Raw genomic sequence first — 16,271 nt, 5'->3', positions numbered from 1 at the left:
CTGCACGTAGCTCAGCTATGCCTCTAGCGACGCAAATTTCACGGTCGAGCAGTAAGTGATGATCGCCCTCGATGACGCCCTCCATGTCTGCAGGCACTTCGGTACCGACGGAAATCATTACGCTGGAGCGAGGCGGAACGGTGACTTGTTCTTCTAGCACATTCAAGGCATGGTAACTGATGTCCGTATCCGGTGGTATCGCGTTGTGCGTTGAAAGCGTTACCGACTTGGACCTTAAGTCGATGACTGCACCGTGTTGGTTTAGAAAGTCCATGCCTAGGATGACATCCCTGGAGCAGTGCTGCAGGATTACGAAGCTCGCCGGGTAAGTGCGGTTGTTCACAGTGACTCGTGCTGTGCAGATTCCAGCCGGCGTTATTAGGTGGCCTCCCGCTGTACGGATATCGGGTCCTTGCCAGGCAGTCTTCACTTTCTTCAACTTGGCGGCGAACGGGCCACTGAAGACGGAATAGTCGGCTCCAGTGTCGACGAGAGCAGTGACGTGATGACCATCGATTAGCACGTCTAAGTCGGTAGACCGTCGACTGGCGTTGCGGTTATGTCGTGGCGTCGGATCACGGCTGCGTCGGCTTGCTCCGCTGCTGCTACGTCGCGTCGGTAGGTCTTCTTTCGGCGGCGAAGTGTTGTCGTTAGGGCTCTTGCCAGGCGGTGTGCTGATACCTCGTCGTGGTGATTCGCGAATCTTCTTCGTCGGCGGCGGAGGATCTTCGGTATTGCGTCGTACAGCAACCGCACCTCCATCGGTTGCTGCCTTTAGTTTCCCGGGTAAGGACTGGGAGACCGGCCCCGAGTGGGACTGGTGTACTGACGGCGATGGGCCGAGATGTAGCGGCCTGGTGACGGCGAGCGTGAGGGTCGTCGTGGTTGCCACTGAGCTCCGGCGAGGTAGTCGGCGATGTCACGTGGTCGCTCGCCAAGCTGTGGACGTGGCGCGTTGACGGCGAACCCTCGTAGGCCCATCCCGCGGTATGGGCATCGGCGGTAGACATGGCCGGCTTCCCCGCAGTGATAGCAGAGTGGGCGGTGGTCGGGGGCGCGCCAAATGTCTGTTTTTCTCGGGTAGCTGCGCTGGGCGACGGGCGGGCGTGCTGGCTGCGGCGGCGGCGCTGGGCGACGGAATTGCGGCGTTACGGGACCCTGGCGCGAGCGCGGAGGGGGGCCTTGACGACGGGCGACGGCGGCGTATGTCATCGCTTCCGGCTGGGGTTGCGGCGATTCGGGAAGTCCTAGCGATTGCTGGATTTCCTCCCGCACGATATCGGCGATGGAAGCAACTTGAGGCTGCGACGACGGTAGTAACTTCCGCAGCTCTTCGCGTACTATCGCCCTGATGGTGTCTCGTAGGTCGTCGGAAAGTCCTTGGACTTCGGCGTAGTGTGGCGTCGAACGGCGATTGTATTGCCGGTTGCGCATGTCCAGTGCTTTCTCAATCGTCGTAGCCTCCGAGAGAAAGTCTTGGACTGTTGTTGGTGGATTCCGTACCAGTCCGGCGAATAGCTCCTGCTTAACTCCCCGCATGAGCAAGCGAACTTTCTTGTCTTCGGGCATAGCTGGATCGGCGTGCCGGAACAATCGAGTCATTTCTTCAGTGTACATACCGATACTCTCATTCGGGAGCTGTACACGGTTTTCCAGCAAGGCTGCAGCTCTTTCTTTACGGACGACGCTCGTGAAGGTGTCCAGGAAGGCGGCTCGGAAGAGGTCCCAGGTTGTTAGTGAACGTTCCCTATTCTCGAACCAGGTTCTGGCGCCATCTTCAAGAGAGAAGTAAACATGGCGCAGCTTTTCGTCGCAGTCCCACTTGTTGAACGTAGCGACCCGGTCGTATGCCTCCAGCCAGCTTTCGGCGTCTTCACATGGCGAACCGCGGAAAGTCGGCGGCTCCCTGGGTTGTTGCATCACGACCGCAGATGTTGGCACAGGGGCTGTCATGGTAGCTGCTGCCGAGGTCATGACTTTTGTCCTCTTGGTCTTCTCAGGTAGGGGTTCGTACTCCGGTGGCAGGTTCAGTAGCCTGCGACTAGCTCGCTGGTCGGGGTAGGCGTCGACGTCTTCTAGACGGTGTGGGCTTGGCTCACGGCTGGACGGGGGGGTCCGGTACAAGGACATAAAAGCACCTCCACCAGATGTCACGTAGTAGTGACGATGAAGCAAACTGTCGTAAAACTGGGAATGACGAAACTGATTCTTTATTGGGCGAACCTGTGCCCACAAAAGCAAGTTACACTTGAAGCACAACGATAGCGGCGAACACAGTCGGCGATCGTCGAAATCTGATCAGCGGCGAAACGCGTAGGCTTTTATAGCTGAGTCATCGAAGGTTCCAGATTAATCCCTGATGCCCGCGTGTCTTCCAGAAAGTTCTAGACAATTCGCGTCGCTCATACAATCAGATTACATGGGCGTCGGTGACCACAGACGACGGATAGAAGCATTGATAACGTCCGAGAAGCTTCCAATGCAGGCGCGTCCTGCGCCGAGCGATAACGTTTAACATTTGTCAGCCAATGTTGAAAGCGGCCACCGGTGAAAGATAAACATGTGTACGTGTCAATATCATATATGATAATGCCTTGTGGCTTCGTATGACCACTGAGGTTTATGATTATGACTATATATACACAGTGACTATATATGAGCGACTGGAAAGAGTGCTTACGCACTATCTGACAAGTCCCACCATGGAGTTTCGCAATATCTGTCAAAAGCTTGGTGGCGCAACCCACCGCCCCCTTCCAAAGAGGACGCTCATACTATCCATCCATCCACTCATGGAGAAATGGATGGATGGATGGTATGAGCGAACTTTGCTTCTTGATGGATGGATGGTAGAAGCAAGCCTTGCGTCTCAAACCTTGCAAAACAAACCTTGCTTGCGTTTATTTTCTTGAATACTCTGCGCTCACTACTTTCCTGTCGAGAATGCTAAATCACGCTAACACGCATGCCGTTCGTGACCTGGCAGTACTGGGCGCGCAGCGTTAAAGAAAGTAAATGCGGGAAAGATGATAATTTTTGTGGGACAAGATAAACCCCAAAGGGTGCAAACTTTTTTAAGAGTGCGTAATAGTACAATAGGCATCAGCCGGTGATCTATCCCGTGTGACGCTGCAAAGATGACTCGAAATAAAGCAAAATGTAATTGCTCAAGGGCACTCCACTCTGCCACGATTGGATTTGCAAAGCCAATCTCTTCAGGGAGGAGAAACCGTACAGTAAGGAATATTGCAAGACATAGAGATTAGAGAGACAGCTGGACCACATTTCTGCTTGCTAAATGTTTGGATTGAGACAGCATATAGTAAGAGAGTGCAGCCTGACAAATAACACTTCACACAGACGCATTCTGCAAAATTTTGCGCTCCGCGAGAATAGCAAGTGCTCATATACAGTAGTGGATGATGTCACATAATATTCTGTAATAAAAAAACATGGGCAGCTTGCACTATGGTGCAAGGCTGGAGTAAACAGCGGAGCTGGTGATCGACCTAGCTTTTCTTCCAGGTTTTTGCTAGGCTTGGCTAAGTTTTGCTAGGTAATGCGAAGTACTGCTAGGCACGGTATTCCGAATCGGCTCGCCGCCGACGCGCAGATTCTCGCTTGGCCGCGCGACGCGCTTCAAAATGAGCGGCTTCTTCTTCGGGTGTCCAGATATTCTTTGGTCTTCCAATGTCAAGGGTACATGTACTCGCCACAGAGTCAACGAGAGTTGTGCCGCCGTCGCGGCGGCTCGGAGCTTTATCTCCCCGGCAACGTCATGGCCAAGTTGCGCCTCCACACTTGCCGGGGCGTGGCTGGTCGAAACCTGCGAGCCGACGCCAGAGGCGGCCTGCTGCAGTCACGGACACCGCGCACGTTCGGCGCGAACGCGGGGACGCGGTGAAACGCGGGCGGCGTCGGCAGCAGCTCTGCGCATTGCCTCGTTGGTGCTGCTACAATTCCTTTCTCTCGCTCTCATTTTATCCTTCCCTCTCCCGAGAATTGTGCGCGCCGCGCGCATGCTCTCATTCCCTCTCCTTAGCGTCCCGCGACAAGGCAACATGTGCACTGGCACGGAGAGGAGGCTAAGCACACGCCGCTCCGCGAGGTGGTTGCTAGGCAACTCAGGTGACTAATCGCTCTGTGATGTTTTGCGGCTCGCGGCACAACTTACGGCCGGCCTAAACAGCTCCGCTGTTAAAAGCGGTGCACCTACAAAACCTGACGGAAGGCATAAAACGCATCGCACGCACCACCAGGAACAAATAAAGGAGGGGCATTTATTCTTTGCTTGTGGTATGTGTTAACCTAATTTTGCGTTCAACAAGCCTAGTAGTTAAAGACTGTGACCAGCCAGCCCAAATTAACGTCCTTCTGAAGTCTTCTACCAAGCCACATGGCACATTCCCTACGAACCTGCCTTGGTCATGAACGGAGTAACACCTTGACACAATATGTCGACAGTGCGTGTGGCGGTAAGTTGCAGTGCACGTAACAATAGTTTATTTTAAGTATATAGAACAAAAGAGGTATAATACGTATCAGAAAAAAAAAACGCTACAGAGAAGCCTCGCCAGTGATCAGATGCTTGGAAACGAGCTTCCTTCGCTTGCAAGCGTAGCTGCAAGCGAATCCGCGCGATCCGCGCGATCCGCGCGATCAGCCTGGGTGTCCCGGCCTTGCGGCTCGCCGCTTGAATGTCGCCTGGAAAGCAACAAAACGCGCAATTCTAGACCGGGTTTGCTTCCGCACCTTCCCTGCTACATCACCTCGTTAAGGTTGTCGTCGTTGTCACATTCAAGGACGGGTTCCAGGCGACCAACGTCGTGGTGAGGCCAAGCAGCAGCAGGCCGGATGGCTGGCCGGCGAATGCAGGTAGCCTTCCAGAGTGAACACAGACGGAATTCCCGGGCACTCCACCGGCACCCGTTATCCAACGCCGTCGTTTGGTTCAGCCGGCCTATTTGCTTCCGGCACCTGGAAAACCGGTAGCTCCATGAACCATCGGTTCCCCGGGAAAAGCTTGAACTTTCACTCCGACGTAGGGTGCGGAACTTGTGCCGTTTAGGTTTCCTGGCAGACGGGAGGTTACCACGCTTCCGGAAGGAGAACAGAACGGTGTAGGCTCGGCAACCGCCGCGGTTAGAAGCTGGTGGCAGCAGCGTGTGTAGAAGGACCACTGCTTTGCGGCGACGCCCATGACATCGCTTCATCCTCGGCCTGGAAGTCTGCCTTTGCAATTCCGAGAACGATGACCTCTTGGTTGACGTGACCGATGCACACTGCCAAGGCCCCTTCGTGTTCCTTTACTGGCAGTGCTGCCCCCTGCTGCTCTCTGGTGTCGTTCCGGTGGGCACGTTAGACTTGCCGATGATGATGCGTGCAACACTGTCTTCTTGCTATTTGTTTTTCTCAGTTCGTGGTTCGTACCCACTATAAGGGTGATGGGTCAGAACAAGGGGGGGGGGGGGAATAAAGCTGTAATGAATATAAAAATTTAATTCCCGTTGCAAACTTGCGATGGATGATAAATTCAATGCAACAGATGCAAGAAATTGAATGACGTGGCCTGAATTGAAACGCGCTTAAAATGGTAAGAGTAAAGGAAACAGGTTTAGGCAGCGCTGCTCGCTTGCTTTCTCCTGCTGCCATGGGGCTTACCCAGAACGGGGGATTGGCCAGGAAAGAGGGTGGTTAAACGGACGTGGGTAGAGAAAATATATAAGAAAAAGTGAGACTTCGTAACATGTAGAAATTCTACAACCAATGGGGGAATAATATTGTAGAGCACATTTTTAAAGAATATTAGTGATCAATGTGGATCGCTGGTTGCTTGTGCAGGTTTATCCGCGTCTTGCTGCCAGTGTGTCTTCCGTGGTCGCCATGTACCACAAGATATCTCCTTTTTTTTTTTTGCCGTCCAATTCAAATATTCTGCACCTTGGTGCCGTCGCCAGTTCCGCATACTCCAACACTGCAGCAGATTGCTTACGCAATTTTTTGGGCTTACGCAATTTTTGGGCTCCATAGGTCTTGTCGCCTTCCTCGTGGTCATGTGGCTCGCCGTCTTCGCTCACGTCAGTTTAAGACTTTATAATGATTCGACGAAATCGCCGGTCTCTTTAGTGCGTTGGGCCCCATTCAAGCAATGTTGCGTGCCATTTGTGATCGCTTGTTGCTTGTGCAGGTAACAAAACCCCTATTACCTTTTTTTTTTCGCGCCGTACCCGTTATGAGGCGTTTGTTGTGCTGTCAAGTGCCAGTTGTGGTGTTTGAAACATTTAAAACTGCGCCCGCGTTATAAAACGAGCCCTGCAAGCTAACTCGTTACAAGGAAGACACATTTCATTGCACAGTGCTGAAGCCAACAAGGGGAGAGCACGTTGTATACCCTATATCGAATTAAGGTTTTATTCAGTAATTCACACCGAAACGTGATTCGTTGTCTCATGCTGGCAATTCTGTTGCACTGAAGACAATTCTGTTGCTGTCTCTTAGACTTGTCTACGCTCTTTTGTTGATGACTCAGAGCTTACTTCTTTGTCTTTTCCTCGGTACGGTAGTAGTAAACTATGCGGTGTGTACTGGTAGCGGCATCACTAAATCGTAGCGGCAACGTACATTGTGTACCATCGACATCACTTCAATATAAATACTGTTCATCTCTTATGGCGCCAACTCGCTCACCTATCGTTGTAGGAATTCCGTACCGTCCCCATGATGCTAATGAATCGCTCGTTGCCGAGTTCCAGGATGCTGCGTGTTCTGTTTCTGTGACACGCCATCTCGCTACACTTCTCGTACTTTGTGAGTTTAGCCTCTCCGTTGTACGTTGGTCAAACCTCGTGCTAACTAGATCTAAACACAACGTTCCCGAGTGAATTTATTAACTCTTGCCTAGCACTCGGGCTGTCGCAACAAATTTCTGCTACGATGCGCGAAACAGACCATCTTTCGAATGACCTAAGCCTGTAATTTAACTCATCCTGACAATTTTGCTTCACCTGATGTAAGCGACCACGTAGTCATTCACGCTTGCCGCTCAAACATAACTATCGGCCTAGGCTTCCACGCAGAACCCATGTGAACAACAAGAGACGGCAAATTTTACAACAGGACGAACGTACGTATACCAATGGTTCTGGTAACGTTGGTACATACGGCACACCCTCAGAAGCGTAGAGGGCGCACCACTACCGTTTTATATTCAGGTTCTGCGCATATGCTGGAGGTGCAAGGCTCTGCAAGCGTTGCAACTACGCTGCAAACTACGCCACGCCGAGCGCCGGTAATTTCGTATGCGCCGTGCTTTCGACGTTTAGTTCATGTTGAAGCGAGACCCAGCAGGAAGGTCAATTCGCTCGCTGCTGCTGCTGCGCTTGCTCACGCCAGCGTTTTGAGAGCGGTTGTCTGCGGTCATCGAGCGATATGTGTTCAGGTTTGCCTGTGCGCGCTTGACACCGTGCTTGTTAATTTAGTAAGTGAATGTTTACAAGTATATACGACCGATAAAACTAATATCCTTGCTTCGTATAGTTGTCGACTAATTTGTTATCGCAATCGATGTTTCACCCAACGTTACTTTGGCTTCACCTTTCGGGCGTAACTGCAACATTCCTTTTATTCGCTTACTTTCGACGTACGTAGGGCAACGAAGTAAACAAACTGGCCAAGCTGGCTGCGCGGTCACCCAAGTCCCGCCTCTGCTTCACCCTCACCCTGGCTGGCAACCAGTTCCTGCTTCGGGACTCCGAGCATCACGGACTAGGAGCGCCGGCGAAGCACGTCAGGGATGCCTCCTACTCCGAGGCATGTGCTTCTGTCGCTATTACTAAGAAAAATTTGTTAAGCGCAAGTGCGCGCGGAAAGAAGAAAGAATACACAAGACAGAGCGCTAACGTCCAGCAGCATTTTATTACCGGAAACGGCGAATCTATACAATTCTGTGACAACACGTGACGTGCACGCCTGCGCCACCTTCTAAGAAAATGAACCCTATTTATCGCTCAAAACCACACAATTGAAGGGGCACTGACAGAGTCTGAACCAAGTTTTAAAATCGTATAGGCTTCGAAAATTTCGCGTGTCAGCTTGTCGAGGTCCTTACTTACAATGGGGACATGCATTAAAGGAAAGCTTACAACCATAGCTTTTACAATGATGTGCGAGCCAGCCACCTGGGGGTGGGGGTATTCTGTAAGAGTCCAATTCAGCTGTTGGTGATTGGCGGCAGCTACACGAGCAAGAAGGAGACTGGCTGGGGGCACCTGTCTCCTACTCACTCGTGCAGCTGCAACCAATCAGGAGCGGCCGAAATGGACAGTCCACTAGGAGGACTCTTACAAGATGCCCCCCCCCCAGCGGTCGCTAACCAGGGCGTCAGGCTACATCGGGCAAACGTGCTGAACGAGTGACATCAGAGCAAAGCCAGGGAAATTACCTTGCACTTTAAACTATTGCTGCGGCATACGTGGCTGAAAGTTTAGTTTGCACGTAAGCGTATTACCATTTACGGTAATCCGGGTTACCGCAGCCGTGCACGGCAGTAGCAAGACTGGTAGCGATATCTTGTCTCCTTTTCTAACAAGAACGCCTTAGAAATTTCTTGTTACATGTATGTCTAGCCAAATAAAAAAAGAATTAAGAGGCTGCATGGTAACGCTTGTGTCGAAGTGGGCTTTTTACACTAGGAACCTGAACAGAATATGGTAGCCACTTCAATACCATCTCCGCTTCCTCTATGGTTAAACTAGTAACTCGTAACTAGTAGTAACTAGTAATTTATTGCCTTATGAGCGGGAAGGAAAAGGCCGCGGGCATCGCAACTGTCTCGCGTTTGCGCAGACGCTTGAATTATTCCGCGGCCGCGGAAAGTGGTGGGAGAGAGAGATAGAGAGAGAGGGGTAACCTAGCATTCTGTAAACTTCAGTACGTTTAGGGACAGGCTAAAATTCTGTATTATTATTCGTGGAAAAATCGGCTCACAGGACATGCAAACATGTGAACCTGTGTTGGTGATGCGGACTTGTTGCGCTAAGTTTAACCAGAGGACATGGCTAGTGTTGAAATGATCAAAAGTATTAGCCGCTGGTATAAAGAGTCGTCAACTACACAAATGATAATCGCTAAATATATGAAGTATTGTTTATGAGCGGCACCGGCTCGAGGATTAGTATTGCACACGTTGTATATATAGCGTTGACCTGCCGTATCGTTTTGTATCAACTACCCAGTTACACACGGCACACCTGGTGGCGTTTACCGTAGACTGTATTTAACTCACGGGAGAAATTCAATGATGATGACCACAGCACTAGCAGTGTGCCCCAACCGGAGCTCTCTAGCGTATCGATCGACCCTATAGCACCGGCAAATAAACAATTTCGCTTCTACTATATATACTATGCTTTGGCGGTGTGCTGTTTCCGTGTTTCCGCGTGTAGTCCTATGAATACTACGCGAGAGATGGTGTGAATCTATGGAATTCGTTTTTAGGCAGTGCCATTACCGTTCCCTCGAGGAAGCGAAAAAAGAAGAATACATGTAATCAGGTGAATCCATCACAGACACACACCGTAACTTGGACGTTGACATCCACAGCGCATGCCTTCACTGATTTGTTCCAGTTTCAGTGTGCTCGCGAAGGTAGCAAGTCTAAATTCCAATCTTCCACACTTCCAACGCGTTTGCACGCAGATCTGTAGGCGGAAGTGGAGCGAGGTGAGGTACGTCGAGTCGGCCATGGGCTTCTACGCACGCAGTGACAGGACGTGGATTGGTTACGACACCGAGAAGACCGTCACCGGAAAGGTAAGCTATACACGCGGTGCTATCCGTCCGTCCGTCCGTCCGTCCATCGATCGTCCGTTCCGTCCGTCTGTCTGTCCGTAAGAGTCACCCTTGCCAGTAATACGAAGCGATACGTATTTCCATGTCCTCGTGGCTTTGCACAATCCCCTGGTCACTTCTCAGACAACCTTCGCCGGGCCGAAGTGTCATGACATTGATTAGATGAAGTAATTCATTAGTCATTTGTTTCATTGATTGATCGTATCGGCATTGTATCTTTTTGAAAGTTATAAGGGCTCCTCCCTCTTGCAACGGTAACCGGCAATACGAGTCTTAGCGTTGCAAATGTGAGTCATTACAAGTGAGAGAAAGATCTTACTCCGCTCTCACCCATTCACCTCCCCCGCCTCTACGTTTTTTCAGTTTTGTGGTGCTTTCAAAAGGTGGGGCTCGCACGACGATGAAATGCCAGGCACGGACACACCAGCCTACACGTAGCGTGCGTCCCCTGTCGGTTGAGTGAAATAACTCTTGCGCTGTTAACCTACCTTGACGCATGTTTTACCAACAAGCCCAATCTTACACCCTTCTTAACTTTATTGGAGGTCCGGCGAGGACGCGAACTCGTCGCGCACCCGGCAAGTCCCACGTCGGGACCGGCAGGTCTAGCCCACCGGCCCTGTCGCGGGCACGCCGGACAGCCAGGATTTGCGTGTCCAGAGCGGGGCTGCTCAGAAGCGAGTCCCACTCCTACGTGCTGAACTTGGGGTGTCTCGACCCGCACTCCCAGAACGTGTGTACTAGAGTGGAGGTCTGCCATCAGGATGGGCAGGCGTCGTCGCGATATACGCCGGGGTAAACATCGTGTGAGTGGAGTCATACGGTAGGCATTGCCAAATCCTGACTGGAAGCTTACCACTGTCGTTGAAAAGAAAAGTGTACAGTGATTGCATTCTACCGGTGCTAACATATGGGGCAGAAACTTGGAGATCAACAAAGAAGCTCGAGAACGAGTTAAGGACCACACAAAGAGCGATGGAATGAAAAATGTTAAACCCAACGTTAAGAGAGAGGAAGAGAGCGGTGTAGATCAGAGATCAAACGGGGATAGCCGATATTCTAATTGACATTAAGAGGGAAAAATGGAGCTGGGCAGGACATGTAATGCGTAGGATGGATAACCGGTGGACCATTATAGAGTTACAGAATGGATACCAAGAGAAGGGAAGCGCAGTCGAGGACGGCAGAAAACTAGGGGGGGGGGGGGGGGGATGAAGTTAGCAAATTTGCAGGCGCAGGTTGGAATCAGCTCGCGCAAGACAAGTGTAACTAGAGATCGCAGAGAGAGGCCTTCGTCCTGCAGTGGACATAAATATAGACTGATGATGACGATGATGATTCATAGGTGGTTCCCCTATCAGTTTTTTTTTCTATAACCAGAGATTAGGAATGTAAAAAAGACAACCAGCCCTGAAGAAACCAATCTTCCCACTGCATAGCATTAAAGAGAAAGAAGAAAAAGCTGTAGGACCCCCCCCCCCCCCCCCCCCCCTCCTCGCTGTAATAGCTTGCTAACATTTATCGACAACCCCACTACGCCTTCTGAAAGAAACTCGATATGTTTTGACTTCAATTTGCTCGTCTGTGATTTCTCGAACGCAGGTGCAGCTGGCACTGCGAAGACACCCGAAATTCTGCGTGATGCTAGTTCAGGTGGACAAGGACGACTTCCGCGGAATCTGCTCCGAGACGCATTTTCCTCTCGCGCAAAGCGTCAGGCATGCCATGCGGCTCTACGGCAGCAAAATGCACGGTCCCGAAACGTCATAAGAGTGGGACGGGGTGCAGTGCGACCGCTACTGCAAGCCGGCAATAAAAAAGCGAGGGACGTTTCGAGGAAGGGCATGTCTGTTTTTACCACAGAGTTTCCTACCAAAGTCACTAGAGGGCACTGGGGCGCGCAGCGATCGATGCTATTTGAAGCTCGATCCGGTTGCCTGAGGACCAAAACATACAGGAGCAAATATTCCGAACTAGATGATGCACGTGTAGGCGGCAGCAAAGATTCGGAGACCACTCAACACATCCTAATGGAATGTGAAGGGATTCACCCAGTGAGAACCGCAGGTAACGTACACCTTCCAGAAGCGGATGGGTTTAAAACGGACGGGAGCACCAACCGGTCAGCAGTCGAGATAGGCAAGAGGCGTTTAGAGTATTGGTAAAAACAAAAAAGCAGGGAAGAGATTGATATGACCTGATTTGATCTCTTAGTCATAGGTAGATGTACAAGGTAGATATTGAGGGGAAAAAGATTAATGAAATGCATACAAAAATGCTAGATAAAAACATGTATAGCATACCTGATTAAATCACGCAGGCTAGGTGGCTATTTGTCACCACTCCGTTTCCAAGGAAAGGCAATTAAATCATTATCATCATCATCGCTCAGCTACCGTAAGAATCGTGGTTAGAACAACGATTTATCTAGTCTTCTGGCTAGCGGCTTCAGAGTATTGTTGAGGGGTTACTTGTTACGTTTTTCATTTTCTAAATTTCCAAGAAACCACAATTCTCTAAACGCACGAAGGCAACACGACTCTCCGCAAACGACGTTGCATTCATAACGCAATATCTGTCTGAAAATTATCAATTTGCCGTGTCGCAAAACCTTTCGAAGTCGGAAGGGCGAAATTTGGACAAATTAGCCCAGCCTTCTCATGCTAGCTGAACCAACGTACTTGCAGTTCTCGTAAGCTAGCGCTAGAGGTCTCCCTGGCAATTCTTGCGGGAATCGTCTCGTCGACCTTTCGTCCTGAGGAAGCAACCTTTAGCGCCACCTCTCGTGGAACAGTGCTATGCTTGCCAAGCCACTGTTAGCGTAAAGGGTAAAGAGCGCGCCAGCGGTTCTCTTTGTCCCGGATAATTCTGCGTAGATTTACGTCGAGCAGCGATTTTGCGAGCTCACAAAAAGAATGCCAGTGTTGCGTAAGCATTCGAGGGCTACTTAACTCGGAGATCCGTCCATCTCTCCGTCCACCCGTAACGCGTGACACGATGCGCCCCATAGGTATACAGGTAGGCTCACCCCCATAGGTACTATGGGGGTGAGCCGGCTGTGCCACGTAACCAATTGAGCCAAACTTTAAAAATGTGCAAATGCCACGTACCTTAATTGACAGAACCAAGGTAATGCTGTTTTCCGTCACTTGGAGATACTCAGATTATTTTTCTTGTATTCCGCCTAATTACTTCTTAAGACTTAATTAATTAATGAGCTTCTCAAATATTATAGTTAGATGAAGTGTTTCAATGAGAAAATTCTAGAGCTACACGAAAAACTCCCAATTCAGCTCTCTGTTGCTCAATACGTGTTAGTAAAGTAGATTTATCGGTCTGTAAACTAGTAAACATTCACTTTCTGACTAAATTAATTAACAGGCCTGGTGTCACGCGCGCACAGGCAAACAAACACATCTCACTCGATGACCGCGAAAACTTGCTGTCTAAACGCTGGGGTGAGGAAGCGCGGGAGCAGCAGCGAGATAACTGACCTTCGTGCTGCCTCTCGCTTCAACGCCAACTAAGCGGCGAGAACACAGGGCACACGAAGCTACGAGACCCAGGCGCACCTCGGCTCTGTAGTCATCGCAGATCGCTTTCAAGACGGGTATCGCGCGGCCGCGCTCACATGTGTCCTACGCAGCTGCCGCCAGAGTAGCCCCCCTCCCCTCTCTCTCTCGCTCTCTCTCATGTGACGCTGCAAAGATGGCCCGAAAGAAGGCAAAAAGAAATTGGGCACTCCACGCTGCCACAATTGGATTTACAACGCCCATCTTTTCAGGGAGGAGGAACAGCAACCGTACAGTAAGGAATAATCGGTTGAGTCTATTTCATTGCAAGACATACATTGGAGAGACGGCTGGACCACATCTCTGCATGTAAAGTGTTTGGATTGAGACAGGATAGTAATAAGAGAGTGCAGTCTCACCAATAACACTGCACACAGACGGGTTCTGCAAAATTTCGTGCTCCGCGAGAATAGCAAGTGCTCATATTTGGTACGTGATGTCAGACAGCGTTCTGGAATAAAAACGGTGCACCTACAAAACCTGACGCAAGACAAAACGCATCGCACGCACCGCGATGAACAAATAAGAGGGGTGTTAATTCTTTTCTCGCGATATGTGTTAGCCTAATTTTGCGTTCAACAAACCCAGTTGTTGAAGTCAGGCCAACCAGCCCAAACTGACGTCCTTCCGAGGGTTTCTACCAAGCCACATGACACATTCCTACGAACATGCCTTGGTCATGAACGGAGTAACACCTTGACAGAACGTGTCGACAGTGCAGGTGGCGATACGTTGCTGCGCATGTAACAATAGTTTATTTTATGCCTATAGAATGAAAGAAAGATACGTATTACAAAAAAAGACTGCCACCTTGACGCTTAAAAACAGTCAGGTCAAACGAAGTAACGAGTCAAACAGTCAGAAAGGCGAATCTCGCCCTTCCTTAAATAGAAGCATCGCCAGTGACCAGCTACTTGGATGCGAGATTCAAACGAGCTTCCTTCGCTTGCAAGCGTAGCTGCCGGTTCTCCGCGCGATCAGCCTGGGTGTCCCGGTCTTGCGGCTCGCCGCTTGAATGTCGCCTGGAAAGCAACAAAACGCGCGATTCTAGACCGGGTTTGCTTCAGCACCCTCCCTGCTACATCACCTCGTTATTGTCGTTGTCGTTGTCACATTCAAGGATGGGTTCCAGGCGACCAACGTCGTGGTGAGGCCAAGCAGCAGCAGGCCGGATGGTTGGCTGGCGAATGCAGGTAGCCTTCCAGAGTGAATACAGACGGAATTCCCGGGCACTCCGCCGGCACCCGTTATCCAACGCCGTCGTTTGGTTCAGCCGGCCTAGCTGCTTCCGGCACCTGGAAGACCGGTAGCTCCCTGAACCATCGGTTCCCCGGGAAAAGCTTGAACTTTCACTCCGATGTAGGGTGCGGGACTTGTGCCGTTTAGGTTTCCTGGCAGACGGGAGGTTACCACGCTTCCGAAATGCCAACAGAACGGTGTAGGCTCGGCAACCGCCGCGGTTAGAAGCTGGTGGCTGTAGAAGGACCACTGCTTTGCGGCGACGCCCATGAGATCGCTTCATCCTCGGCCTGGAAGTCTGCGTTTGCAATTCCTAGAATGATGACCTCCTGGTTGACGTGACCAATGCACACTGCCAAGGCTCCTTCGTGTTCCTTTACTGGCAGTGCTGCCCCCTGCTGCTCTCTGGTATCGTTTCGGTGGCCACGTTAGGCTTGCCGATGATGATGAGTGCAGCACTGTCTTCTTGCTTTTGTTTTTCTCAGTTCGTGGTTCGTACCCACTATAAGGGTGATGGGTCAGAACAAGGGGGGGGGGGGGGGAATAAAGCTGTAATGAATATAAAAATTTAATTCCCGTTGCAAACTTGCGATAGATGGTAAATTCGATGTGACAGATGCAAGAAATTGAATGACGTGGCCTGAATTGAAACGCGCTTAAAATGGTAAGAGTAAAGGAAACAGGTTTAGGCAGCGCTGCTCGCTTGCTTTTTCCTGCTGCCATGGGGCTTACCCAGAACGGGGGATTGGCCAGGCTAACACGTTACAAGGAAGACACATTTCGTTGCACAGTGCTGAAGCCAACAAGGGGAGAGCACGTTGTACACCCTATATCGAATTAAAGTTTTATTCAGTAATTCATGCCGAAACGTGAATCGTTGTCTTATGCTGGCAATTCTGTTGCACTGAAGGCAATTCTGTTGTTATCTCTTAGGGTGTGTTCCAATACTCGCCTTAGACGGCTAAATAGACAGCTAAGCGGACGGCGGTCATCTTAAGTCTCGTTCCAATTCTCACGAAGATGTCAAAGTAGACAGCATCGCGAAGACAGCATCGAAGTCGAGAACGATGCAGGCTATTTTCCTGTCTAAACAAGATGGCGACTGAGCAGGACGTAGAAACTCGACGGGAAGGTTGTTTGCGCAAGCAAACACGTAGACACGCTTTTCTATACCCTAAATGTAAGTCGCATCATGTTTTTCATAGGTTCGCAGGCGAAAATACTTAAAATACAGAACTAATGTGTGATTTTATCAACTTTCTTCTTGTCGCCGCGAGGTGGCGTCACGTCGCAGAAGCGTCTTCCAGACGGCTCGAAACGCGTTCCATTACTTGGCCTCGAAGCTGTCTTGACTGTCTTCGTAGACGTCAAAGTAGACTGTCTACGATGGTGGAAAGAATTGGAACACAGCCTTAGACTTGTCTACGCTCTCTTGTTGATGACTCAGAGCTTACTTCTTTTTCGTACTTCCATTGTCTTTTCCTCGTTACTGTAGTAGTACACTATGCGGGGTGTACTGGTAGCGGCATCCCTAAATCGTAGCGGCATCGTACGTTGTAGTACCGTCAGCATTACTTCAATGTAAATACTGTTCGTCTCTTATGGCGCTAC

The 16,271-nt window shown here is 50.4% G+C and overlaps 1 long non-coding RNA gene across 1 annotated transcript; it reads right to left on the bottom strand.

The window, feature by feature from the left end:
• Nucleotides 1-4,650: 4,650 nt before the first annotated feature.
• LOC125941461 (uncharacterized) lies at nucleotides 4,651-15,186 on the bottom strand. Its single transcript, XR_007464311.1, has 3 exons — nucleotides 14,987-15,186; nucleotides 4,770-5,256; nucleotides 4,651-4,704 (listed from the first exon to the last, which is right to left on the bottom strand). It is a non-coding gene; the product is annotated as an uncharacterized LOC125941461 (long non-coding RNA).
• Nucleotides 15,187-16,271: the final 1,085 nt, after the last annotated feature.

The sequence above is a fragment of the Dermacentor silvarum genome, chromosome 11, assembly GCF_013339745.2.
Source record: "Dermacentor silvarum isolate Dsil-2018 chromosome 11, BIME_Dsil_1.4, whole genome shotgun sequence".
NCBI classification, from domain to species: domain Eukaryota; kingdom Metazoa; phylum Arthropoda; class Arachnida; order Ixodida; family Ixodidae; genus Dermacentor; species Dermacentor silvarum.
The sequence above is the reverse complement of the archived record's forward strand: the minus strand, read 5'-3'. Positions and strand labels throughout refer to the sequence as shown.